Here is a 27,499-nt window from a genome sequence, read left to right on the forward strand (position 1 = left end):
TTTTTTGTTAGAGAGGGCTTGAACTCGGCTCCTCCATTGGCCTTCCCACTTCGAAGTTTGTGAGGCCCAAAGATTCCCTTCCTTTTGACGTAGAATTCGTATTTCGGTGGTGGTGGTGATTATTGTTTTAAGAGGAAGTACAACTAGGCAACCATCCTCTATATAACACTAATCAGTGGAAGGGATCCGACACTTCGAAAAATGAAGATATTGGTCAAAGGAAGACAAGGGCCACGAAGGGCGTGAAAATGAAAGACTCCCTAGCCCTCGCAAACCTAATAGCGTCGGGCTCGGAAAAGAACAAGAGTTGACCAAGGGAGGTCGGATAGGATAGATGAAAGTGAGGAGCCTGGCACAAGTAAGTGGAAGCAATGCCAGGACTCAGCTGAGGGCCCCGTGGTCGCCAACCCACGCTCCAGAGTTCAGAGCCCCTGGGGCAATTCGTCTTTCGCTTCATAGTATTTCAAGTGGGATATTCGAAGGTTGTGGGTTAGCCATGTTTGTTCTATTTTTAACACCTCTTCGATATGCAGTGCATCAGAGACCAGGGTTTAACAAACAAGAAAAAAAGTCTAGAAGCCAGTAAAATTTCTTAGGCACCAGACATAAAATATAAAAATAATTTATTTCCTTCTGTTACAATACAGGCTTAAGACAAGGAGATTGCTTGTCACCACTGCTGTTCAACTGTACCTTGGAATATATAATGAGGGAATGGTACAAGATTAACCCAAATAACATCCGAATTGGAAGACCCAAAGACAACATAAATTTAAATTGCCTAGGATTTGCCGATGACCTTGCTCTCTTGTCCAACAATATTCAGGAAACCAGACAATAAGTTATATCACTACAGGAAATGGCACAGAAAATTGGTCTTGGAATATCATTTGAAAAGACAGTAATCATGTTTACTGATCCACCACTCATAAACAAAATTGCCATAGGAAACCAAGAAATCAAAATTGTAGATAAATTTAAATATCTGGGAGAAATCATAACATATAACTTCAATTAAAAGCCAGCATGGCATAACAGAATAAAATAAACTGACCAGAGCACAATGTGTCACCAAGAATACCTACAACAAGAAGGGCCTGTCAATAGCAACAAAATTAAAACACTACAAAATAGTCACAGAAATAACATACGCAAGTGGAACCATCTTCAAAACAACTAACACTGCACAAATAGACAAAATACTCAAGATAGAGAGAACATGCATCAACAAATCATACCAAAAAGATGGACACTGGAGAGTAGCTTCTAATGAAACAGTCTACAAGGAAATAGAACCAGTAATGAGCACAATCAGGAAGAAACGCATTTCATTTTTTGGACATCTAATCAGGACACCAGAGAACAGGATCATCAGGAGAATAATAGAAAAAATATGGAATAGTAAGTGCAACATTAAGTGGATTACAGAAATCAAGGAAAATATGAACTACAAATTACACTGGAAGACCTAAGAAACAAAACCGACATAATCAGGAAACTCGTAGACAAGCAAACCAGAATCAACAAACAGACAATAGGAAGGGTGATTGCCGATGAAGAAAGAATGATAAGATCAGAGAGAATGAAGAAGTTCTTGGCTGACAGGAAACTGAAAAATTCTTTGTATAAAGTTGCCTAGAGTGGTACAATGAAGGCCATAAAATGTAAATAATAATAATAATACAGGATGACCCGAAAGTTCCTTAACATTTGACGAGGCAATACTTCACCGAATATTGGAGGCAGAAAGGTAATAATTGACACACATGATTGGCATGATATGGGATTTTATTGACACCAAAGTAATGTACAGTAAATGACTAACAGATGGCACTGGACAGCAATACATCGGGTAAAAATCGCCACACATGCTTGACATGGCATGGGGTTTTATTGACACCAGATGGCGCTGGACAGCAACACGCCAGTATAGCCGCATGAGATCCATGCGCGGTATAAAAAGAGCTGTCATGAGAGAGGGAGACAGATGCGCCTACAGTCGCCTACAGAAAAGGCACTGTTAATGAAGTTTTATTTACTCCATTTTGGTATCAATAAAACTCCTTGTCATGCCAATCATACGTGTCAATTATTATCTCCAATATTCCGTGAAGTATTGCCTCGCCAAATGTCAGCGGACTTTTGGGTCACTCTGTATTAAGCATTTCGATCTCTCACATCTTAATCCATCACCACTCTGGGCACTTAATTGACACAGGTGTACTAAACCTCGAACAGTGCTTGCTGTATAGTAGTACACTACACAAAGAACATAACGGGAGAAAATCTGGAGCAAAGGTTACGATTGCTCACGAGACATATTGAACGCTTATATTGTTTCAAGTCAACGTTCAGTTGAAGCCGGTGCTTGTAACGGCTTCTATGCAGTATAATTTCCGCATTTAGATACGTTTGAGAGACGACAGTAACAACAACGACGAAAATAAACAATTTAACGTAGGAAGGAATTTTACTGTAGAGTTTTAAAAAATGCCATCATATGAATTGCTTATTCTTTCCAGTGTAGAAATAAATTCCAGAAATATTGTTTTGCTCTTAGACTGGAATTTAGCAGTTACCATTTGAAAATATTAGGCACCTGCGCATTCGTTCTCGTCACCATGGCGATCAGGTGCCTGGGATTTTGTCCAGCCCTATACTGTACATACTGACCATGAACTAATAAGTTGAACGTTTATTCTGAGTGAGATGTGTCTGTTAATATTAACTGTATTGAGAAACTACATAATAAAAAGTCGCGTTCATGAACGGCAAAGATGGTGTTCTGTTGGACCACACAACATACCTCCCTGAAAACGATAGAACTAAAGAATTACATGCCACAAGGATTTCTCTAAGAAGAATCGACAGACACACAAAACTTGAAAAATAATTATATTCAAATAAACATTTCAAACCAACGTACCCATCAGCAGAATCCGATCAGAAGGCATCCTAATAATGTACACACTTCTCCCTTATACTTCATTTCTTCAAGTCTTTTAATTCGACATTTTAACAGGCCCACGTTTGTTCACCCACACTTCTCATTGCTTATTGAGATGTCTAACACTTTTGTATCACGCGGATACGTCATAATTGGCATCTCGTTCCACCTTTGTGACTCGAACAGCTTACGAGAAGTCTTCTCCTTCCAATGAAATTGTTTAGAATCTCGACCTGAACTCACTTAACAACACACACACTGTTGTTCCAAGATGTGCTAAAACTCTTGAAGATAATGGCATTTACTCAATGCTGTTAACGCTGCCGTTACACTGTACATTTCACTAAATGAGAATGGTTTGCAACATACTTTTCTCCACACTGTGGACATATAAAGATGCTTTAAAAGCCATAATAATTCACACGCTAATAGTATTTAGACATAATCACCTTTTTCTGCACTGTTTCATAAATAAAATTACGGTATAGTCTATCAGTAACGTCACGACCTCACTTTTACAGTCTCTCCTGGTTACATCTTATTCCTTTTACCTGCAGACTGGGCCACGCCCTATGTTTGCAGAACTAGCTAGTGCAACCCATGCCTCATTCCTTCCAGAAAACAAACTTTCTATCCGAGTAATAGAATAACCCAAGCGCTCACTTCAAAATACAACAAATTGCAAAATTCCTCCTTTACAAATAGTATGCCGTCTAATCTTAGTCAAACTACAGTATTTAAATCTATTCTAACAGTGCAGTATTCAATCTAATAACAGTATGCCACTTTATAAAATATACACAATTATGCCAGTCGTAATCGGTAGCGGCTAAATTTCAGTAATTTAGGTGTTGCAATATGAACATCTTACAAGAGAAAAGAGCAGCTAAGAAGTCACAGGCTGAAAGATCTTTGGCACGAAAGGAAACGAAACACATTGAAGAAGGAATAAAAAGCTGTTCTGTCGTCGCCGTCGCGAATAATAATTAATACTATCTGCGACATGACATCTGCTAGCCAAAATATTTGCGTAATATTTGAGAAAATGTCAAATTCATACTACTGCATTATATTTGGGTTCTTCTTCCTCTTCTTGAAATGGATATGGGCTTGTTATGTCACCCAGATACAATACTTATAAAGAATTGTGCAATTTCTACACTCGGACACAAAGTTCCTATAAATTAGTACACAAATGATGTTCTCAAGATTATCTGATGGATAAGGATTTGCAGATTGGGTTAAGTAGAGAGTGAATTGACACAAAGAATGTTTCCAAAGCACATGAAATAGTTCACTAGAAAACGTAGCACATACACAACTGTTTGTGATAGAATTACATATACAATGCTCAGGATATATAGGAAACACACAAGGACACAAGGTACTAGTCTTCACGCTAGAGTGACCCACCTCAGCGACTTTTTACGAGACGAACAAGACCGGGTCAACATTTAAGGTACAGAAAGGAAAGGGAGTGAAACATATAAAATTAAAATAAAAAAAAAGTGGGACGCTGGACTGAGGGAAAGTAATAACTGGACAAATTATGTTGGGGACATAGAATTATATTTGGGTTATACATATTTGAATTGTCCCAAACGATGCATTTCCTAAACACGAAACAAGATAGGAAACAGTAGCGTCTCGTTTATTTTCTATTGTAGCATTTAGCCACTCATTTGTTTCCAAAGAGGTTGTTTTAATGGATGAAATGGAGTGTAGCCTATGGAATCAATTTCTCGGATAACATGCGTGCATGTACCAGGTCGATGAGAATCTAAATATTATATGAGGATCTGCTAAAAGAAGACAACAAACCTGTTAAATTCGGACATAAACCTTCCTGTCCGATGGCAGACCTGCCTGCATTTCATGACGAATGTTGTCACAGCAGAGAGGCACCTAAATTCGTGCATTTCAATTCAAGGCTGAAGCAGGCAATCAGCCGTGAAGCTGTCACAGTCTCAATAGAAGGCCAACTTTAGCTGCAGTTAACGTCTCGCTGCCCAATTGTTATGCACACAGCCACCTTGGGAATAACCAGCCAAAAGGATCTTTTATTACTGTCCCACTGCCATTGTTCGCCAAATAAACATTGGGAACAAAGTGTTGAAGGTGGGAGACACCTTTCTCTTGCTTAACCCTCATGCATGAATTATTTTTCATTTGCATTTGGTGACGAAAACCACTCGTACTTGATGTGGTTTACCTGATGGAATATATAAAAGATTTTTAGTGTATGCAATTTTAAATTTTTAACATTCAAAGATCGATCATTACTACCTATTGGCCATGGGTTAATATTGCAAAGCGCAAGTAGAACTGTTTTCCTACACACACAAAAAAAGCATCACTGGTATATGTGTTAAATTGACTGCGAAGTTGAATAGGTGATAGGGAAAATGTACTACTGAAATTAAAATTAATAAATAATGCGGGAGGACTCCAACGACCCCATATGAGGTCCTAATGCACGAAAGGATTAATTTTTTATAGCAGTACGACTTTTGATTTCAGTTTCGGTATTCGTCCGACGCACTAGAACTGTTTTATTTGTTGGGTTTCTTCTTTGTTTACGGTAACGTGAAGTATCTGTGGATGTTCGATTATCTCTGGTCCAGGGAGAACCTGGAGCTCAAGCTGTATTCATTTGGATTATTTAACGAATAACAACAACATTAAATGAGTTATACACTGACTGACAGAGAAAATGCAACACCAAGAAGGAGTGGTCAGAACTTTATGCCAATTGCAGGGTAGACTGATGTCACTGAGGTATGCTCATGATGTGAAATGCGCCGCTGTGCTGCGCACGTAGCGAACGATAAATGGGACACGGCGTTGGCGAATGGCCCACTTCGTACCGTGATTTCTCAGCCGACAGTCATTGTAGAACGTGTTGTCGTGTGCCACAGGACACGTGTATAGCTAAGAATGCCAGGCCGCCGTCAACGGAGGCATTTCCAGCAGACAGACGACTTTACGAGGGGTATGGTGATCGGGCTGAGAAGGGCAGGTTGGTCGCTTCGTCAAATCGCAGCCGATACCCATAGGGATGTGTCCACGGTGCAGCGCCTATGGCGAAGATGGTTGGCGCAGGGACATGTGGCACGTGCGAGGGGTCCAGGCGCAGCCCGAGTGACGTCAGCACGCGAGGATCGGCGCATCCGCCGCCAAGCGGTGGCAGCCCCGCACGCCACGTCAACCGCCATTCTTCAGCATGTGCAAGACACCCTGGCTGTTCCAATATCGACCAGAACAATTTCCCGTCGATTGGTTGAAGGAGGCCTGCACTCCCGGCGTCCGCTCAGAAGACTACCATTGACTCCACAGCATAGACGTGCACGCCTGGCATGGTGCCGGGCTAGAGCGACTTGGATGAGGGAATGGCGGAACGTCGTGTTCTCCGATAAGTCACGCTTCTGTTCTGTCAGTGATAGTCACCGCAGACGAGTGTGGCGGCGGCGTGGAGAAAGGTCAAATCCGGCAGTAACTGTGGAGCGCCCTACCGCTAGACAACGCGGCATCATGGTTTGGGGCGCTATTGCGTATGATTCCACGTCACCTCTAGTGCGTATTTGCGTATTCAAGGCACGTTAAATGCCCACCGCTACGTGCAGCATGTGCTGCGGCCGGTGGCACCCCCGTACCTTCAGGGGCTGCCCATGGCCAGCGTACTCTCCGGATCTCTCACCAATCGAACACGTGTAGGATCTCATTGGACGCCGTTTGCAAACTCTGCCCCAGCCTCGTACGGACGACCAACTGTGGCAAATGGTTGACAGAGAATGGAGAACCATCCCTCAGGACACCATCCGCACTGTTATTGACTCTGTACCTCGACGTGTTTCTGCGTGCATCGCCGCTCGCGGTGGTCCTACATCCTACTGAGTCGATGCCGTGCGCATTGTGTAACCTGCATATCGGTTTGAAATAAACATCAATTATTCGTCCGTGCCGTCTCTGTTTTTTCCCCAACTTTCATCCCTTTCGAACCACTCCTTCTTGGTGTTGCATTTGCTCTGTCAGTCAGTGTATTTGTGTCTGGGTCGTCAATCCATAAGACTGGTTTGATGCAGCTCTCCATGCCACCATATCCCTATGCTTATCTTTTCATTTCTACCTAACTACTCTAATCTGCTTGTCATATTCATGCCTTGGTCTACCCGTACCGTTCTTACCGCTTACACTTCCCTCAAAAGCCAATTGAACAAGTTCAGAGTGTCTTCAGATTTTCTCTTCTTTTAAGGCCGCTACACACGACCCAATCTGCTGGGCCCGATCTGCAGGGTCCCTGCAGATTGGGTGGTGTGTAGGTTTGTTGGGACCAGATTGGCTGACAAAACTCATGTCGGGTGGTTGGTCGGGCCGACCACACAATCTCCCAACTTACACTTCGGAAGTCGGCCGATAAGCTATCACTTGCCTCGTCGCCACCTAGCACGTGTGACGTGTGTCAGAGGGCAGTGAGCAGATTCAGTTAGATTAGTAGTTCACTATATACAATAATATAGTTCAGATTAATTTAGTTAATAATTTTAGGTTGGTTTCTTCTCGTATTTTCTACTTATACGTAATTTCAGAAATAAATACTCTTACATTAAAGAAATATATATTTTAATCACTTACTTTTATGTATCCCTTCAGACTATTGAAAATAGCGCAAAAATGTTTATGGAATGATTTTAGACAAAAGCTGTGGTAAAATCAAATGAAATGGCGTATGGCTTTTAGTGCCGGGAGATCCCAGGAAGGGTTCGGCTCGCCAGGTGCAGGTCTTTTGATTTGAATCCCGTGGGCGACCTGCGCGTCGTGATGAGGATGAAATGATGATGAACACTGCACATACACCCAGCCCCCGTGCCAGGGAAATTAACCAGTGATGGTTAAAATTCCAGTCCCTGCCGCGAATCGAACCCCTGTGACGAAAGGCCAGCACGCTAACCATTTACCCATGGAGTCGGGCAAAAGCTGTGGTGACACGGCTGCACTAAATTGCAAATCTCTGTAACTCGCTCAAGTAGCTAAAAATCTTAGTCACGATTAATCGCTCTTGAACACTCACACTTTCCCCCATTATAGCGTCTTGTTTCTTTATTAAAGGCGCCACCAGGTAGAGCAGATCATTGAAAGTGTTGATATCCATTCGCAGAAAATATCTAAAATCGAATAATTCTAGTTCTTTCATAATATTTGTATGGCAATTTCTTTCTCTGTAATAACCACCTTTTAGCCCAATATTTTATCTTTCGTATCGACTTCAATGACAACAAAGTCAATGCAATTCCTATTTTTTGAAATTTAGGAAATGAAGGAGCCATGATCGTGCGTTTCCAGGCCAGAGCGATCCAGCCTACTGCAGATCGGGCCCTGCAGATTGTGCCGTGTGTAGAGCAGCACCCGAGTTTTACCACGCCAACTGCCTGCAGATCGGGCCCAGCAGATTGGGTCGTGTGTAGAGCAGCACCCGATTTACCGCGCCAACTAGCCTGCAGATCGGGCCCAGCAGATTGGGTCGTGTGTAGAGCAGCACCTGATTTACCGCGCCAACTAGCCTGCAGATCGGGCCCAGCAGATTGGGTCGTGTGTAGAGCAGCACCCGATTTACCGCGCCAACTAGCCTGCAGATCGGGCCCAGCAGATTGGGTCGTGTGTAGAGCAGCACCCGATTTACCGCGCCAACTAGCCTGCAGATCGGGCCCAGCAGATTGGGTCGTGTGTAGAGCAGCACTCGATTTACCGCGCCAACTAGCCTGCAGATCGGGCCCAGCAGATTGGGTCGTGTGTAGAGGCCTTTAATCAAATTTCGTCATATCGTTCTCCACTCACCAGTTTGATTCACTATCCCGTCATTCGTGATTCGATCTACCCATCTCACCTTCAACATTCTTCTGTAACACAACATTTCAAAAGCTTCTATTCTCTTTCTTTCACCACCACCACCACCACCATCATCATTCCCGGGTGTGGTGTACAAACTCTCACCATCTCTTCCTGTCTGCATACATCTTCTGTTCCAGGACATCTTCCCAACTGAGACCTCTCTCTCCTCCACATCTGGTTTCACTGTCTCTCATGATCCTGTTCAGAATCACTTGTAGCACTCTCACATAGTTTTAGGGATGTATCCCCAGGCTTCGCAGCCGTACATTAGCATAGGCTGAGTACAACCTCTTTTTGAGTCGAACAGGCAAGTGTCTGTCCAGTCATTAGACCTGCTGTCTTTTTGAGATGTTCATATCCTCGTACTCTGTGATTTTCATTATTCAGGCAGTGTAACAATTTCGTGTTCTTGAACTTCCTGTCAACATAGTGAAATAATTCTTCCTCGGAATTTCACACCCATATTTGTGTTTTTACGGAATGGTTCAGCATAAGCTCGCCAAAGTAATTGCAAAGTTCTGATGAGAGGAAGCAGCCTTGTATCACTCCTTTACACGTTCGTTACTTTTTTCCGAACCTTGCAACAGCGATGATCAGGAAGTTGACTGTGGTGTTAGGGGCGCGCAGCTGTGAGTTTGCATTCGGGAGATAGTGAGTTCGAACCCCACTGTCGCCAACGCTGAAGGCCACGACCGCTTCCGTCTCATTCCTAGCTCTTTCCTATTTCATGCCCTAAGATCTACAGTGTCTTTATCGGCGGGACGTAAAGTAACTTGCAAAGAAGTTAACAGCGCTGTGATGTTGGTTTAACTAAATAAAAAAATGGGTTGTTTATTCCTCCGGGGCAAGATATAATTATTTTATTACTAAAGGTGGTAGCATAGGACGAGATACACACAGTTTGACGTACAAGAGTCCATTCAGTACATCACTGAACACTATTTCTAACCGCAGAGTCCGGGTTGATGTGATCGTGAGTTTCCTTCTGTATAATAGGAATTCTATATTCTTGAACTATGGTGACGTACAGTGTCTAACCTTGCTGCTGTTGAGCTCGCATGACACAGCTGTTGAAACACGACCGTACTGACCTGTATCAGGTGATTCATGACAGGTGATCAGAATTCGTTTCGCAGAAGTGAATTCGAATGTGACAGGTGAAGAGACGTGTCTTCTTGCGCTCTCACATGTATCCCCGGCCTAATGCGGGCTGAATACCGCCTCTTTCTGAGTCGAACACGCAAGTGCCTGTCCAGTCCCCAACCCGTTATTTTAAATTCAATTGTCCGCGCCTGCATCCAACTTCCGGTGTAAATGTCGACCCGAGGTTTAAGACCACCGGGCGAGTTGGCCGTGCGGTTAAGATCGCGCATCTGCGAGCTTGCATTCGGGATATAGTGGGTTTGAACCCCACTTTCGGTAGCCCGAAGATGGTTTTCCATGGATTCCCATTTTCACACCAGGCAAATGCTGAGCTGTACCTTAATTAAGGCCACGGCCGCTTCCTTCCCACTCCTAGTTCTTTCTTATTCCATCGTCTTCATAGGACCCGTGTTTCTGTGCGACGTCGAGGAAGCGACTGTGGCCTTAATTAAGGTACAGCCCTCAGCATTTCCCTGGTGTGACAATGAGAAACCACGGAAAACAATCTTCAGGGCTGCCGATAGTGGGATTCGAAACCACTATCTCTCAAAAGCAAGCTCACAGCTAACCGCACGGCCAACTGCATTCTCCATCAAAATGAAGTACTGGAAATCCAGAAATGCTGACAAATGTTAATTGTGGTGTTAAGAGGCCGAAATAATAATGTTGAAGAAAGAAGAGTTATTGGGAGAATTTTCGGCCACCAGTTGTTACTGCGGCCTTGTCTTCTAGACCTTGAGAATTACTTATCATTTTCCCAGTTAATTTCTAAATTCCAAATTGCTCCGTTAGGGTTATTTTTTCAAAGCATGACAATGAATAGAAGTATGGACTTCACGATATTGTTTTTGCAATTTAAATTTGTGTGCGCGCATGCGCGCGCGTCTTTGAGTGAGTGATTATCACATGTATTTATGAGCTATGTGTTAATGGTGCCATGCACGGGAGTTGTGTATACGTATATAACAATGTTAAAGTGTAAAATAATTATTTACTGTATATTATGTAACATATGCAGATTTTAATGTGTACAGTGTAACCAACGGAGATAGGGACACTTTTGTGTATGTGGGGCTTGCCCTTTCTCAATTTGCAGTCCCTAAATTGAAGATATAATTTTTGCTTCGTGGTTAATGCGATTAGCTGCCAATCCCCGACTCTGCCACGAAATTTTAAGTGGTACGAGGGCTGGAACGGGCCCACTCGGTCTCGGAGGTCAACTGAATAGAGGGTGGGGGTGTTCAATTCCCACCTCAGCCATCCTGTAAGTGGTTTTCAGTGGTTTCCCATTTCTCTCGGCAAATGCAGGGATAGCACCTAGCTTAAGGCCATGGCCGCTTTCTTCCCTCTTCCTTGTCCATCCCTTCCAATCTTCCCATTCTCCACGTGAGGGCGCCTGGGCGAGGTACTGGTCCTTCTTATCAATTTCCTCCCGCTCCAGGACACTGTCCTTGAGGCGATAGAGGTGGGATTCTTCGTTGAGTCCAGGGGGAAGGGGGCAATCCTTGACGGTAAACTGACTGAATGGAAAAATGATAATATATTTTTTGGAAAATAAATATTATAATAATAATGGTTCCTTTTGTGTTAGGGGCTGCCTGCATGCAAACTTGTAACTTCGCAGGCCTTCTGGAGTGTGAGATATTTTTGTCTAGACGGAGGAGTGGTGGTGGTGGTGGTAAAAATGAAATTAAGTAGTGTATGGCTTTTAGTGCCGGGAGTGTCTGAGGACGTGTTCGGCTCGCCAGGTGCAGGTCTTTTGATTTGAGACCCGCAGGCGACCTGCGCGCCGTGATGAGGATGATGAAATGTTGATGAACACAACGCATACACCCAGCCCCCATGCCGGCGAAATTAACCAATGATAGTTAAAATTCCAGACCCTGCCGGGAATCGAACCCGGGACCCCTGTGACCAAAGGCCAGCACGCTAACCATTTAGCCATGGAGCCGGACGTGGTGGTGGTGGTGGTTATTGTTTTCAGAAGAAGTACAACTGGCCAACCATCCTCCATATGACACTAATCAGAGGGGAAAAAATGTAAGAGATCCGACACTTTGAGAAATGAAGGTATCGACGTGAAAATGAGACTCCCAATCCCTCGAATGCTGTAATACCATCGGGGTCGGAAAAGAACAAGAGTTGACCAAGGAAGGTTAGATGCGATAGATGAAAGTGAGGAGCCTGGCACAAGTACGTGGATGCAATGCCAGAACTGAGCTAAGGGACTCGTGGTCGCCAGCCCACGCTCCCAAGTTGAGCCCCTGGGGTCCCTTTTAGTTGCCTCTTGCGAAGGGCAGGGGATACCGTGGGTGTTATTCTACCGCCCCCACCCCCATGGGATCAGGAGGAGGAACTGGGTATATTATTATTATTATTATTATTATTATTATTATTATTATTATTATTATTATTATTATTATTATCCGTACCTTTCTCCCAATTTTCTGTTCCCTGCATTAAAGTGAATTCTAGCCCAGTTTTACGGGTGGATGCCCTTCTTGACGCCTACTCTGTGTGAAGGATTGTATTCACTACTAAAGGTATTGTTGAGCTTGTTGGTAGTGTGGTGCGTTATGCATATGAAGATACAAACATCTTGTCCCAAAGATTAATAGGACGCGCCTAAAAATCCTTGATCCGGGCGGGAATCGAACCCAGGACCCTCTAAGTCAAAGATTTCGATGCTGATCAATCAGTCCTAGAGCCGCATAATTTCAACTACTAATATTCGGTAGTGTTTGAGACGCGATGTAATGTCTCTGTTGCATTGGCAACACTGCGCACAGCGGAAGTGTGCCATCGCCTCAAACAAAAGGTTTGATAGCCTGCGTTTTATCTGTCCTTTGTTCCTGGTGCGACTGTCAGCTGTTTACCGTCGCATCACACCCATGTGCGTCACGGGCCGACGGAACGTGATCTGCAGGAAGAACAGCTGTAGGCTACAGTTTCTGCCCTGGCTTTTTAACACTCGAGTAAGCAGTTCTGAGGCGTTGACATCTTGAGCGTTTGCTTCCTTTGTTTACACGTGCTTTGTGTCTTCCAACCCTCCAGTGTAAGTCATAGTCTTAGTCTAAGCAACGTTTTACATTTGTCTAACATAACTATGTTTTGACAATATGTCTGTCTCAGCACTAACGAATTGTTATAGCGTGTGTTAAACATGGCGCTAGTTCTGTTTTAAACCTCTCAGCAGCTGTTAAAATGTCAAAATATCAGCATCTAGAAGCCCCTTTTTTTATTGCTAGTTCTATGTTAAATCTCTCAACATCAGTTAATATTTCAAGATGACAGCATCTAGAAATTATTATTATTATTATTATTATTATTATTATTATTATTATTATTATTATTATTATTATTATTGTTACCGAGTTTTTGTGGTAGTTAAGCATGAAAGAAGGTGCTGGGTGGTGAATAGGTCTCAAGCTACTAAAGAGAAATTAAATTTTAAAATTTAACAAGGTTATATTTTCTTTTCAAAATTAGGTAACAACAAATAGAACAGGTACTTAATAGCCGAAATACAACTTGAAATGTACAATTACAGGGATTAAAGAATTTGGGCTTCGAGCCCTGAAAACACAATTCTTGAGCAACTAGCTCAACTTTACGATATACCAATTTCAACAAAAGGGGCAGAAGACCCCACTCAAACCCTGGAGCCCTTGCTCCAAATTACACAGCAAAGCCTCCTGGAGGCATACAACTCTCAGTTTTAGAAAAGAGCCACTCGCTCTTAAAGTTAAGCCTCTCCCAGGCCACACCAAACTCAACTTTCAAGTTGTCCTCAAAGGACATATACACAGGGGTAAAATACCCAACCTACTGAGGTCTATTAGGTGAGAAAAGATTAATACATGACCTCTAAAATACAACTTGAGAGGAGGCGAACTTGCACTCCTAATACACTTTGCTTTTAAAACCTAATCTGGCTCTGGGCCACTAACGCAAGGGCTAATCCCATACTACAGAGGTGACTTAGATAAGAACACTTTACATTACATAAACGAAGAAAAGTTGGAGAAAATAAGTTCACCTCAAAAACAAATGTGAGTGGGAGCTCGAGAGGGTTAGCACTCTCTATCCCAATATGTAACTTTACAAGAAAAAGAAGAAAAGAGTAGTTACATTTTAGGAAAAGGTTACATGATGGAAAACGCTTCGAACCCGCCGCGAGAGTTAAACTGCCGACCTAGCAAGAAAAGAAGATATTAATAGGCCATTACCTGGTAGTAGATCGCTGCCGAGGAAAGAGGCGCTTCCCGCCTCCTGCTATGTACTTAATACACTGAAAGATGGAACAGAAGTGGCCCGGAGACCCCAAAATCAGCAGTTTATATCCTCTCGCGGAAGATTCTAGGCGTTAGGGGAAATAAAACACCCTCCCACAAAATCTTTATTGGTTCGGGAAAAGAAACCCCTACATAGAGGAAAAAGAAACACATTATTGGTGGAAAATTAATTAAAGAAATTCGGGATTGGCTAGATCCAAACTAAGGGGAAAAAGAGGGGTATACAGCCAACTTAAACAATAACAGAAAGAAATTTAACAAGAAACAAACTTTTGAAATAAAAATTTCTCCAACAAAATAGTTCTTTGATTTCGCACTAGGTTGCACTATTGTAATTCTTCAGTAGTGTCCTCTAGAAGAGAAAGTTCACACTTCTTACTTCAAGCGAAACAAAAACACATCAAAAGTGACACAGTTCAAAAACTCAAAATTTTCCACGTGGTGACATCTTCTGAGAAAGTAGAGAATTAATAGAATAGATAAAGTTGAACCTTCCTCCAGAAGAGGAGTTTCAACTGGCGCAACTTTTAAATAAACAGAGTAGAGGTGTACCGCCCGGTACAATTATTATTATTATTATTATTATTTAACGATGGCAGAAGTAAGAAAGACGTAAAATGGAGACTAGCACAAGCAAGGAAGGCCTTTCTTAAGAAAAGAAATGTGTTCACGTGAACCATTGATACAGGAATTAGAAAGATGTTTTTGAAGACTTCCGTCTGGAGCGTGACATTGTATGGAAGTGAAACATGGACGGTGAGTAGCTCAGAAAGAAAGAGAATAGAAGTTTTTGAAATGTGGTCTTACGGAAGAATGCTGAAGGTGAGATGATTGATCGAATCATGAATGGAGAGATACTGAATCGAATTGGTGGGAGGAGATCGATTTGGCTAAATTTGACCAGAAGAAGAGATAGAATGATAGGACATCTTAAAACATCCAGAACTTGTTCAGTTGGTTTTTGAGGGGAGTGTAGGCGGTAACGGTAGGGGTAGACCAAGGTATGAATATGATAAGCAGATGTAGGATTTAATAGTTACGTAGAAATGAATAGGTTAGCTCAGGATAGGGCGGCATGGAGTGCTGCATCAAACCAGTCTGTTGGCCATTAACACATCGAATTGTTTTCGGCGACTCAGAGATAGGAAAGGGTTAGGATTCGAAAGGTAGCGTCCGTGGCCTTAATTACGATTCAGCCGCAGAATTTGCCTGGTGTGAAAATGGGAAACCACCAGCACTGTCGACGGTAGGATTCGAAGGTGGTGATGTTGGTGATAATTGTTTTAAGAGGAAGTACAACTTGACAACGATGCCCTTTTAAGACTAATCTGTGGGGGGAAAATGGAAGGGGTCCGGCACTTCGATAAATGAAGGTAGACAAGGGCTACGAAGGGCGTGAAAATGAAAGACCCTCTAGGATTCGCAACGTAATACAGTTGGAGTCGAAAAGAGCAAGAGTTGACCAAGGGAAGTCGGATAGGATAAATGAAAGTGAGGACCATGCCACAAGTAAGTGGAAGCAGTGTCAGGATTCAGCTTTCAGCCACCTCTTACGACAGGCAGGGGATACCGTGGGTTTTATTCTAACGCCGCCACCCACAGGTATAATAATAATTGGCCGGCCCCCCGGTGTATGGGTAGCGAGCCTGCCTCTTACCCGGAGGCCCCGGGTTCAATTTCCGGCCAGGACAAAGGTTTTTACCTGCATCTGAGGGCTGGTTCGAGGTCCACTCAGCCTACGTGATTAGAATTGAAGAGCTATCTGACGGTGAGATAGCGGCCCCGGTCTAGAAAGCCAAGAATAACGGCCGAGAGGATTCGTCGTGCTGACCACACGACACGTCGTAACCTGCAGGCCTTCGGGCTGAGCAGCGGTCGCTTGGTAGGCCAAGGCCCTTCAGGTCTGTTGCGCCATGGGGCGTGAAGTCTATGTGGTCTTACGCCGTGGTTAGCCGGTTCGAGTCCCGTCACCATCAGAATGTCGGTCGGCAGGGTAGAGGAGGTGGTTGTATACAATTTCTAATCACTAGACTGAGTGCCAAAAGCCTGGATTCTATTCCAAACCTCTGCGCAATGTAGTAAGGCCATAGGACGCTGTTGATGGTGTTTCGTCCGTCGGATGGGGACGTTCAGCCTTAAGTAAAGCACTTGGTGCTGTTCAACAGGAGTAGGCTATGAGCCGGCACCGGGTTTCACCGTCTCCCTTCGTACTATCATATATCATGTCATTCATTTCGTCTCATTAACTCCTCTAATGAGGTTGGCGAAGGGAGGTTATCCGGCCTGAAAACTCGCTACGAAGATTCATCTCACTTCATTTTGATAGGTTACGTCGCGCATTCCTATCTACGAAATGTCACTGTAAAATTTGTCACAAATGGAACATAATAATTGCCTTAACACAGTTGAAGTCTAAAATCTGCGGTAAATTAAGAAATACAGTATATTATTTTTGAAGAATATTATGTATACCTACTTTACTACTTTACAAGTACTTTTGGTGCTACGCTCGCAGTAACACACGTATGTCTTTTGTTTGTCTTACACTTTCAACAGTTTCGTGTGTGATGTCTGTGTTCACTGAAATTCTTTGCTTTTGTTTCATTGCTTCAGTTGTCAATGACATCATTTCCTGAATTGTATCGCGATATGCAAGATTTAATAGGCGACAGAAGCTATGGTCAATGTACATAAGAAGAATTCTGTGGACTAGTGATTTATTGGTCCAGGGATCATGCTATTTTTCTGTTGACCTCCATTTTGCTGTTTCAACTGGCCGCTCTAGTCATATGGACAAAGATAATGAGAATCCACAGACATAGCACTCCCATTCCTCGGTGCTAGCCCTGGACCTCAATAAATTAACAAAAGACGGCACCAGCAGCGGAATACGACATAAAGGAGTCCTGTCTACAAGCCTTAAGTATGTTTTCATATTTCTCTAATAACGACGGTATTTCTTAATTTACCGCAGATTTTTCACTTCATTTAAGTAAAAGCAATTATTATGTTCCATTTGTGACAAATTTTACAGTGACATTTTGTAGATAGGAATGCGCGACATAACCAATGCGAAGAAAAATTCTGGATCCAAATGTAAAAAAAAGGGGGGAGGGGGAGAGGAGACTCATTTCTAACAAAATTTTGTATCAAAGAAGTGAAGGAGTTGTTGAACTGATGAGGAGGAGAAGGACACTTGTTGAGGATGGACAGTAACAGACTGACGAAGAGAATCTTTGAATTCTTCAGGATGAGGAAGACGGATCTGGAATGATTTCGAGAAGTGAGGTTGGACTTGACGAAGATGGGGGTGCCGGAAGATTATATCATGGACAGAAATTGATTTAGACAAATCGTCAAACAGTTCTGTGGCTTCCAGAAGACGCTACTGAGGAAAGGGACGTCCTCTATGGAAGAGCAGAAGAAGAAAGTTGGCGAAAGGATGAAAAGATAGTGAGTGAAAGTGAAGGGAAAGAAAGCTAAAAATACTACTTGTATTTTCAGACGTGGGCCATAGACGGCCGAAACGATAATAATATTTAATTGCGCACAATGTGCAGAGCAAAGAAGTTCTTACCACCCATCATCTGTACAAAATTTCATCGATTCCGTTCCCAACGCGGCACGTTAGCACTCGATATCGCTCATAGAATTCACTACATCTCTTGGACCTTCAGCTGCGGCCAGGTTCATGAAAGTACCTACGTAGTTTGACACAGTCTTTGATGAATAGCGCGTACGAAAATCTGATCATTATGTGTCGCAGCTCAAAACTTTCCTGTGACCACTCGTACTTGAGTACGGAGTTCCTCATGTAGAATTCCTCCCAACTGCTGGCTCTCCGTTTGCTGAGGTTCTTGTAGGAGCTGGGGTCACTGGCAGTAGCAGCTTCAGGCGCAGCTCTTGTACTTTAAAACACGTCTCTTGTCAATTCATTTACAAGGTGTGACGAAGCACTCCGTCTATGGAGAATGCTTTGTTTTTGTATATTACTTTGTTGCCCGTTACTTGGGTGCACCCACATATTGTCCAAGCCACCCAACATTACGTGGCTGACTTTCATATTAAATAAATCTACGACAGACTGCTTAGGTGTTTACCGTCCCCTTATTGCTCTTGTGGCAGCGTTTAGCCTTTCCTTCTTCACAAAGTGAGAACAAGTGATCACGGCTCTATCGTGCTTCTACTCGGGAGACGGGAAAGGGTTCGACCTCACAGCTGCTCCCCACTTTCGGTTGTCCTGAGAATGGTCTGCACTAAGGCGAATGCCGGGACACTTCTCAGTACAGGCCATAGCCGCCAACCGCATCTCCTTCATCGTCACAAATCTCCCGGCCTGAGAGACTGTGTCACCGTCTAAGAGACCCGCCCTCCCCTTTCAGGGGAGGAATGAAAATAATTTAGTAGTAGTAGTAGTAGTAATAAGTGAGAACAAGAACAGGTTTCCAGGTTTCTGAAACGTAGCAATTGAAAAGATTTCTGAGGATGCATTAAAGGTAGTAGGTGGTGATATGATTACTGTTTGCATGAAGGAGCTATTCCTGATTAGACGGAAGAGAAGGCCTGGAGGCGTTAATGTCGCCAGGTAAAATAAAACATTACTGAACTACAAAATTAACTATAGCTTAGTCGAGTAGGTCGTCTGCGTACTCACCAAGTATTCTGAGCCCAAAGTTTTAAACATTTTCGTAGCAATCACCGAAAAGAAATGGTGCTACTTTCATGATAAGTTTTAAATGTAGTATTTACCACAAGTCCGCCTCTGTGGTGTAGTGGTTAGCGTGATTAGCTGCCACCCCCGGAGGTCCGGGTTGGATTCCCGGCTCTGCCACGAAATTTGAAAAGTGGTACGAGGGCTGGAACGGGGTCCATTCAGCCTCGGGAGGTCAACTGAGTAGAGGTGGGTTCGATTCCCACCTCAGCCATCCTGGAAGTAGTTTTCCGTGGTTTCCCACTTCTCCTCCAGGCAAATGCCGGAATGGTACCTAACTTAAGGCCACGGCCGCTTCCTTCCCACTTCCTTGTCTATCCCTTCCAAACTTCCCATCCCCCCCCCCCCCGCAAGGCCCCTGTTCAGCATAGCAGGTGAGGCCGTCTGGGCGAGGTATTGGTCATTCTCCCCAGTTGTATCCCCCGACCAAGAGTCTGAAGCTCCAGGACACTGCCCTTGAGGCGGTAGAGGTGGGATCCCTCGCTGAGTCCGAGGGAAAAGCCGACCCTGGAGGGTAAACAGATGATGATAATGATGATTTACCACAAATTAGCGCAATAAGCGTTCACGTTAACCTTCACTTGCAGGAGGCTAAGGATGCTTTTATTTTTTAATTGTTTTTTACAATTGGCTTTACCTCGCACCGACACAGATAGGTCTTATGGCGACAATGGGATAAATGCTATGAAATGATAATGGAGAGTGTTGCTGGAATGAAAGATGACAGGGAAAATCGGAGGCCGGAGAAAAACCTGTCCCGCCTCCGCTTTGACCAGCACAAATCTCACATGGAGTGACCGGGGTTTGAACCACGGTATCCAGTGGTGACAAGCCGACGCGCTGCCGTCTGAGCCACGGAGGCTCCGCATAGATAGTCTACTTTTTAAAAATTAACCAATAAGAAAGAAGAGGAAAAACACTTCATTAGAACACAGTCCTACCTGTTAGATTAGATGTCATGAAGTGGTTGCTTTTGAAGATGAAATCCACTGTCGTGCCTTTCGCTGATGAGCTGCTATGGATTTTTCAGTTCTTGCCCGAATGTTCATTTGTCTTATGCGTATAAATATTCTCGTTCTAACATACATTTTTAATATTTCTGGTGGTACAGCGGGGAATTTGCTGCTAATTATTTGACACACTTTGCGTATAATATTAGGTATGCGTCACAGTTCAGCACGTCCGTGAGTGTCCCTGAAAATTAACTCAAATTCCTTTACTTGGTTTACCATTCTAAGGATGGAACGAGTAGACCTCCCCGAGATAACATTTCTATCCATCCCACAGGGGCTGTACCAGAAGAAATGTAAAGCATTTCCTCAGTGGGACTTCGCATTGACCTGTCATATTTTCTTTCACGGTCGGGTATGTAGCCGGCGAGGTACCGAAATCCCTCTGCTGAAGAATCACGTGTCACTGTAGATTGCCGTGAATCTTTTTTTTGTGCTATTCGCTTTACGTCGCACTGACACAGATAGGTCTTATGGCGACGATGGAACAGGAAAGGCCTAGGAATGGGAAGGAAGCGCCCGTGGCCTTAATTAAGGTACAGCCCCAGCATTTGCCTGGTGTGAAAATGGGAAACCACGGAAAACCATCTTCAGGGTTGCCGACAGTAGTGTTCGAACCCACTATCTCCCGAATACTGGATAGTGGCCGCACTTAAGCGACTGCAGCTACCGAGCTCGGTCGGTGAATCATTAACGGCACGGTTTTCTATCGCAACGATACTGTACTATGAACACACAAATTTCACTCCAGCTACTATGACACTGCTCACGCAAATAACGAAAAGAAAATAAGTGCACCTCACTGCACGAAACACAGCAACTTAACAGAGATCTCACAGAAACGAACTACGACACACACACTACGCAAAATACAGTAGGCCACTATATAAACCAACAGCAGTATACGGAAAGAAATTACGTATAGTTATTACGTGGAAATCATTTCTTTATAAGACAGACATATATAAACAACGAAATGAGATACACGTGCGGTTGTATGCTACACAGTCACGGTGCTCCTGTGATGACGTCACGAGCAGAACGAGGGAAAACTAACATCTACTGCGCAACCAATCTGGGCCACCCGTGGAGGAACAACTATAATGCAAACATTCCTATATATAATAACAGTATTCAGAAATAGAACAATAACAGAGCTTCTAGACATGATACTGTATAGGCTTTTAGGATTATGCCGTTCACGTTAAGAATTTCACCTTATTTTCTTGACACGGCATAAGTCCAAAAGCCTATACAGTATCATGTCTATAAGTACGGACCGTGAAAGCATTAATGGCAATAACAGAGCTTGCTTCTCAAATACATTGTTGTACGAGTCTTATTTACGGAGTTTTCAATAGTATTCACAAGTAAACAGGAAAACAGAACTTGATTCATAAATGAAAATTCGCAGTCTGTTTCTAGTAATTCGACCGGGTCAGGAATGGAATGAATGAAGCCCCCATCTAGCGGCGAGGATAGGAACTGCGCCGGCTGCCGAAGCCTGTCGCACTCCTCTGGTGCAATGGTTAATGACTGACAGATGAAATGAAACTATGCTGGAGACTGTTGCTGGAATGAAAGATGACAGGGAAAACCGGAGCACCCAGAGAAAAATCTGTCCTGCCTGTGCTTCGTCCAGCAGAAATCTCACATGCAGCGACCGGGATTTGAACCACGGAACACAGCGGTGAGAGGCCGGCGCACTGCCGCCTGAGCCATGGTGGCTCTAATTTGATTCATAAATACAGAAAATATTTCCAAGGAATGTTTTACGTACGAAGCTATCAAAAATAATCACAAGTAAAAAAAAAAAATATAACTTGCTTCATAAACACATTTTGTTAATAAATGCCCTATTAGTGTATATTATGCATTTCATGATACGAAATGCGAAAAGCTCCTCCAACAGATGCTCCGCCTGAAGTCTCCGTTGCGAAATGTAGTTCTCTGAAGGAATAACCGCTCATTCCTTGATATAAAACTATCTACCGCCTTTTGCAGATTTAACGCGTTCGCAGCCGAAGTCCACGTTTTAAGGGAACTTAACATCTAGGAGGACAATTTTTTTTTTTGGGGGGGGGGGGCAATATGGCAGTCTGCCCCCTAAATCATTGTCCCCCAAAGTCGGCGCCAGTGGCATACAAGAAAGACTGCGAACCCTATGGGACTGGCCCTGTATAATGCTTAGTGCTACCCTCCTTAGTGGCCAACGTCCCGAGATGTGTTCTCCACCTGCGACTTCACGAGGCGTACACCAGAACAATGACACACTTCCTGGACAATTAATCCATTACACCGTTGCCTTGAGGTCCAGACCCACGTTCGGTACAGCATCGGGAAATGAGCGCGTGGTTGACTCAATTATGTAACGCTCTCTCCCCCACGCCAGATGTTCGACGGCTGTGAATGGAGATTGACACTGCGAGAAAAGTGACTATATATTGTCTGAGAACATAAATTTAGGCATTAAACATCCTCTTTTACGCAGCCCAAATAGGTATTCAAATGTGAAAATGGGCATTATCAAAGTTTGTATAGAGTGTGTCAACTACCGAAGCAACTACCGATCAAGTGTGATCATCATAATGAGGTAGCCATCTTAAAGATATATTTCTTTTAATAACCTATGAAGATGTTTACTGTATTCTGTAATATATTTCTTATTTCAAAATCTCCCTACACTTGGACATTAGACAAACAATACGGCGAAACAACTTCGTTTGAAAAAATACAGTGTAAGTCCATGATCTCAGAATACAATTAGTGGTGTCTGCGTTTCAGAAAAGAACCCCTGAGCGCTTTCAACCTTCCAGTCGACGAACTGCTTGGTACTTCATCAGGTCTGCCGTCTTCTTCTGTCCCTCTCGCACCCCTTACTTCTACGTCGCGTCGTCCAGCTCGTATTAATTCATATAATACGGCACTGTAGGCAGGTAGATAGACTTCTTTTCTCTGTCTGTTTGGTCGGTGTGAAAGCCTTTCTCACGGATCGACTGTGCTATGGATGGTGTCTTATATTTCGAAGAGCTTCATCAAATGCACAGGAACCTAGTATACTGCAGAGCTTACCTAATGAATAAAACTTGGGAGGGCATAAAATAATTAATACGGTAAATAGTACATTTTCATACAGGTATTGTTGTTGTTGTTTCGTATAGGCCGACTAAAAGGACCACGACATCCAACGACTGCGTTCGGATGGGTTTTGATGTTTGTCCAGTGATTGCGCATTCTCTGGGTGTGTTGCCCAGAGGGTACCTGTCTTCCTTCCTGGTGGTTTGTTCTGGAATTTCTTTTGTTTAAGCATCCTCCTGAGTGATGTCCGGTCTTTTAAGTCTCTTTCTGTTCCTCCCAGTTCCTGCAGATCTTTGTTTACTTCCGTCAAAACTTAGTGTTCCTCTTTTGTCAGTAAACGAGAAGCTGGCTGGTCAGTCTGACATGTTGCATCCAGTAGACATTATTATTATTATTATTATTATTATTATTATTATTATTATTATTATTATTATTATTATTAATGTATGTGTTTTGGTGGTTTTTGAGCGTCTTACCGGTCGTAATATCATGTCTCAAAATTATTAGACAGGTTACTCTTACTATCCTCTGAGACACATTTATCGTCGAAACAATCAGCCTCTGGGGAATTCTTTAAAAATTTAATCAAATAATTCTTGTCAGTTTCTTCAGAGCGGTGCTTATGAACAGTACATAGCGAAATAACGCCGTAATATATGTAAACAAGACGAGTGTCATGCTTATAAATGCCAACAGTACATTAAGATGTTATTCAACTACACTGGTGTAGGTAAACATGTGATGAACGTTTTGTTCACAATGGACAGTTTCCTTTGACGTCAACAAAATGGCGCTTCTTTTTCGTCGAGTCATGGAACGGTCCGCTCCCATTTACTGTAATGGAGTCGAACCTAACTGAATGTGTTTTTGCCATGGATTTAAAAGCGAGATAGATATGGCTATTGCCACAATTCTAGCCGAATCCAAACGAAACGAAGATGATTCTCTGCCAAGAATAATTTTCGACGGGCTGAGTGGAATCGAACAGAATTATCAGCGTGCTTGCCGATTGGGATCTTCCGTACCGCCGTTTGGAATGTATGTCAACTGGGAGGCCAACTTTTTCTTACATACGGTCGGGACGTTTTTGTTTCGTGGTAGTTATTCACTTTATAAATATTGGACACCGAGAAATATAATTTCCTGCATCACAAGAAGACTAATATTACCGCAACAATATAGAGCCTACGATACAATGCCTGGGAGAAAATTAATAAGGCTATGAAGGATTAAACAGGTTAGAATATTTAATTTCGTGGTAGATTATATTCATTTATTTTATGATAAATGTTAACCCTATCACTACATAAATAAATATTCAAATAACGTTGCATACTCTTTTGTCGGCTCTCTCTTAATTTCATGCCCCAGAATCACCTCCGATTTATTTTTCAACACCGGTGCCATCGTAGTCCTCAAAGCATGTAGCGTGTTCTTTTTATCCACCTAGGGCGTTTTATTACATAATCTTGGTCACATTGCTCGTCGCTGTGATTTTGTCTTTCATTTAAATATTCCAATCGTCTGTGAGCTGCCATCTTGGATTTCCTGTTTTACCGGCCAACCTTTCTTCGGTAAAATTTTAAACCGATATAATAATACCCGTTATCCGAGATAATGTTGTTGGTGAATATGGGCCTGAGTACCTCAACCCATCTTGGCATGTTCGAGTGGTAGTGATTATTGTTTTAAGAGGAAGTACAACACTAATTAGAAAGAAGCCATGGAAGGGATCCAACACTTCGAAAAATGAAGGTATCGGTCAAAGGAAGACAAAGGTACGAAGGACGTGAAATTCAAAGACTCCCTAGGCCTCGGAAACCTTATACCGTCGGGGTCGGAAAAGAACAAGAGTTCACCAGGGGAGATCGGATAGGATAGATGAAAGTGAGGAGCGTGGCACAGGCAAGTGGAAGCAATGCCAGGACTCAGCTAACGGCCCCGTGGTCGCCAACCCATGCTTCCAAGTTAAGAGCCCTTGAGGCCCCTTTTCGTCGCCTCTTACGAGAGGCAGGGGATAACGTGGGTGTTATTCTACCGCCTCCACCCACAGGGGGATTGGCATGTTCGATCCTGTCTCTATCCGGTGAGACAAGTGTTTGAAGGTATTGAAATGCATCAGCCTCCTGTCGGTAGATTATTTACTTGCACGTTAAACAATTCCTGTGGAACAAAATTCAGACACTTCGGCGTCTCCTAAAACCATACAAATGTGTACTCTGATATAAAAGCAGTAATCTTCTTCTTCTTCTTCTTCTTCTTCTTCTTCTTCTTCTTCTTCTTCAGGAAATGTTTAAACCGTACTTTGAATTTCTAAGCCCCTGCCTGATGTGGAATTTGCTTAGTGTTTTCCCTTGTGGGGACTACAACTATTTGTCTGGGTGTATTCCTTTAGTGTTCTCCATTGCTCTAACAGTTAGTGTTTAAAAGAACTCTATCGCTTTTGTCTCACAACTTATCACAACATGAACGGTTCGTTTCACTCTACCTTATCGCATTTTTCGTATAGTAATGTGTTTTAATCTTTTGAGTGATTAGATAGAAAGTTCTCGTCCAGGACAGTAGCGCGGCTAACCCAAAGTTCGTTCTAAGGTCTGAATTTAACTACGACATGAACCAAATAATACATTTCCCTTCTCCCATTTCTAAAAACTCAAAATGAGAGTATATAGCAGCTTAGTTGTTTGTCTTGCTTTTTCATTACCAAATTTGATATCTCCTTAACCAAATCGTACAGTTACATAATTGTACATGCCAACTACAGCAAGATACACGCAGCGTTATTGATTATGAGATAATCGTAAGCAGTGGCGGTTCTATGATAAATTGACATAATCACAAACATTCTAAGCCTAATAGATTGGGATGAATCTGTTTTCATGTTTACTCACACCTATTGTCGCAGCCTTAAGGAGGAGGTTAACACATTAGGTTTCCCGGAATTGTGGAACGTGTTTCTACTTCAGTGCATCTCCGTTAGGCGAAATAACAATAAGCAGTACTGTGACCGCGCAGGTAGCCCATTAATTTCCACCTCATTGCGTTACCGTTGTTCGAAATACCCCCTTGTGATGGCCCATTCTCTTGTGAAAATACGTATAATGTTCTTCAGTTTTAGTGCTGTCCGTCTCGGTAACTCTGTTAGCTGCCGTCCGCGGAAGCGCGGGTTCGTTTTCAGATTTATTTAGCGTATGGCTTTACAGGTACAATACATCCGTACATGATTTTAGAAACCAAACTATCTTTATGTCCAGGTTGTTTATGAAACTAATTGTCTCTGGAAACGCATGAGTAAAATAAGTGATGTTGCCACTTTTATTAAAACACTCGGTGATAATATGTTGGATGGTCCGCTTAGAGGCACCACAATCGCAACATTATTTTTCCGTTTGTAGTGGAAATCTGCGCAATTACCTACGCATCCTGTTAAGAGTAGACCAAGTTTTACGGGGAAGCTCAAATTCAGGAGGCAGCGACGAACCAATGTGTGGTAGAGTTGACTCAGGCCTAGTATTTTGTCTTCCCTGCCACTCTTTAGTTGTATTGAAGTCGGTATTCTTCAATTCTATTGCAATTGTTATTGGTGGATTTCGAGACCTTAGACGATTCAGATGGACATCAGGGCTGTCGTCATGTATTGGTAAATGGTGATTACTCATTACTTTCTTGAACTCGCTGGGGAGAGCGTTTTTACGTCGAAGATCTGATGGAGAGATGTGGCTGAAGATAGGTAGACCTTATTGTGCGGTGATGAGACGCGTCGTGGCGTTGAGCCGCGTGAGGTGTGAGGGCTATTCAGACAAACAGGAACACAGTACTCAGCAGCCGAAAATGCAATTTCCAAAGCTGTTCATCGAAGTAAAGTTTAACAGTGGCAGGAGGGCTGATATGTTATTGGAATGGTACATGCAGCTCATCTCGATTCGCGGTGTGCCTGAAAAGAGGACACGAGTTTAGTGATTTTGCTGCTGGAAATGATAACTTAGAAGATATTGTATAAGTTTCAGTTCTCTCCTTAAAAGCGGGGCATTAACCCTGAGCAAGTGTCGTCACACTTGTGGAACATAAGCGGTGTTGTGAGCACATGTTTACTAATCACTTGCCCTAAGGTAGTTGCACGCAATACTCCAGGAATACATCAGAGCGTTATAACAGAGAAGAGTTTGAATATTCCATTTAAGAAAGAGTATATACAATGTGTAACAATGTACGGCCAAAGTGAATCAGTGTTTTTTTTATATTGTGTATATTATGTATATAATTTCCTTGCCATACGCTAATAATATTAATAGGGGGAAAATCGCACTTTTTCATTTTTCCCGCTGCACGGAACCTACAGGGGAGATGAAGAATTCTAATAAATCGAAATAAAACAATGGTAAGGCTCATGGATTGTGAGAAAATGAAAGATATACCAGACCTCGTAAAT

The 27,499-nt window shown here is 42.9% G+C and overlaps 1 protein-coding gene across 2 annotated transcripts in view; it reads left to right on the forward strand.

Moving 5' to 3' along the window:
- LOC136882282 (insulin-like growth factor-binding protein complex acid labile subunit) overlaps nucleotides 1-27,499 on the forward strand; it is an 80,835-nt gene that overhangs the window by 15,910 nt on the left and 37,426 nt on the right. The window contains exon 1 of one of the 2 annotated variants that reach the window (XM_067154841.2): nucleotides 12,913-13,031. The exons of the other annotated variant lie outside the window; for it this stretch is intronic. The gene's annotated coding sequence lies outside the window, so the exon portion shown is untranslated. Of the gene's footprint in view, nucleotides 1-12,912; nucleotides 13,032-27,499 lie in introns of those variants that run through there. 2 annotated transcript variants of the gene reach the window in all.

Source organism: Anabrus simplex, chromosome 10 (genome assembly GCF_040414725.1).
Source record: "Anabrus simplex isolate iqAnaSimp1 chromosome 10, ASM4041472v1, whole genome shotgun sequence".
Classification (NCBI taxonomy): domain Eukaryota; kingdom Metazoa; phylum Arthropoda; class Insecta; order Orthoptera; family Tettigoniidae; genus Anabrus; species Anabrus simplex.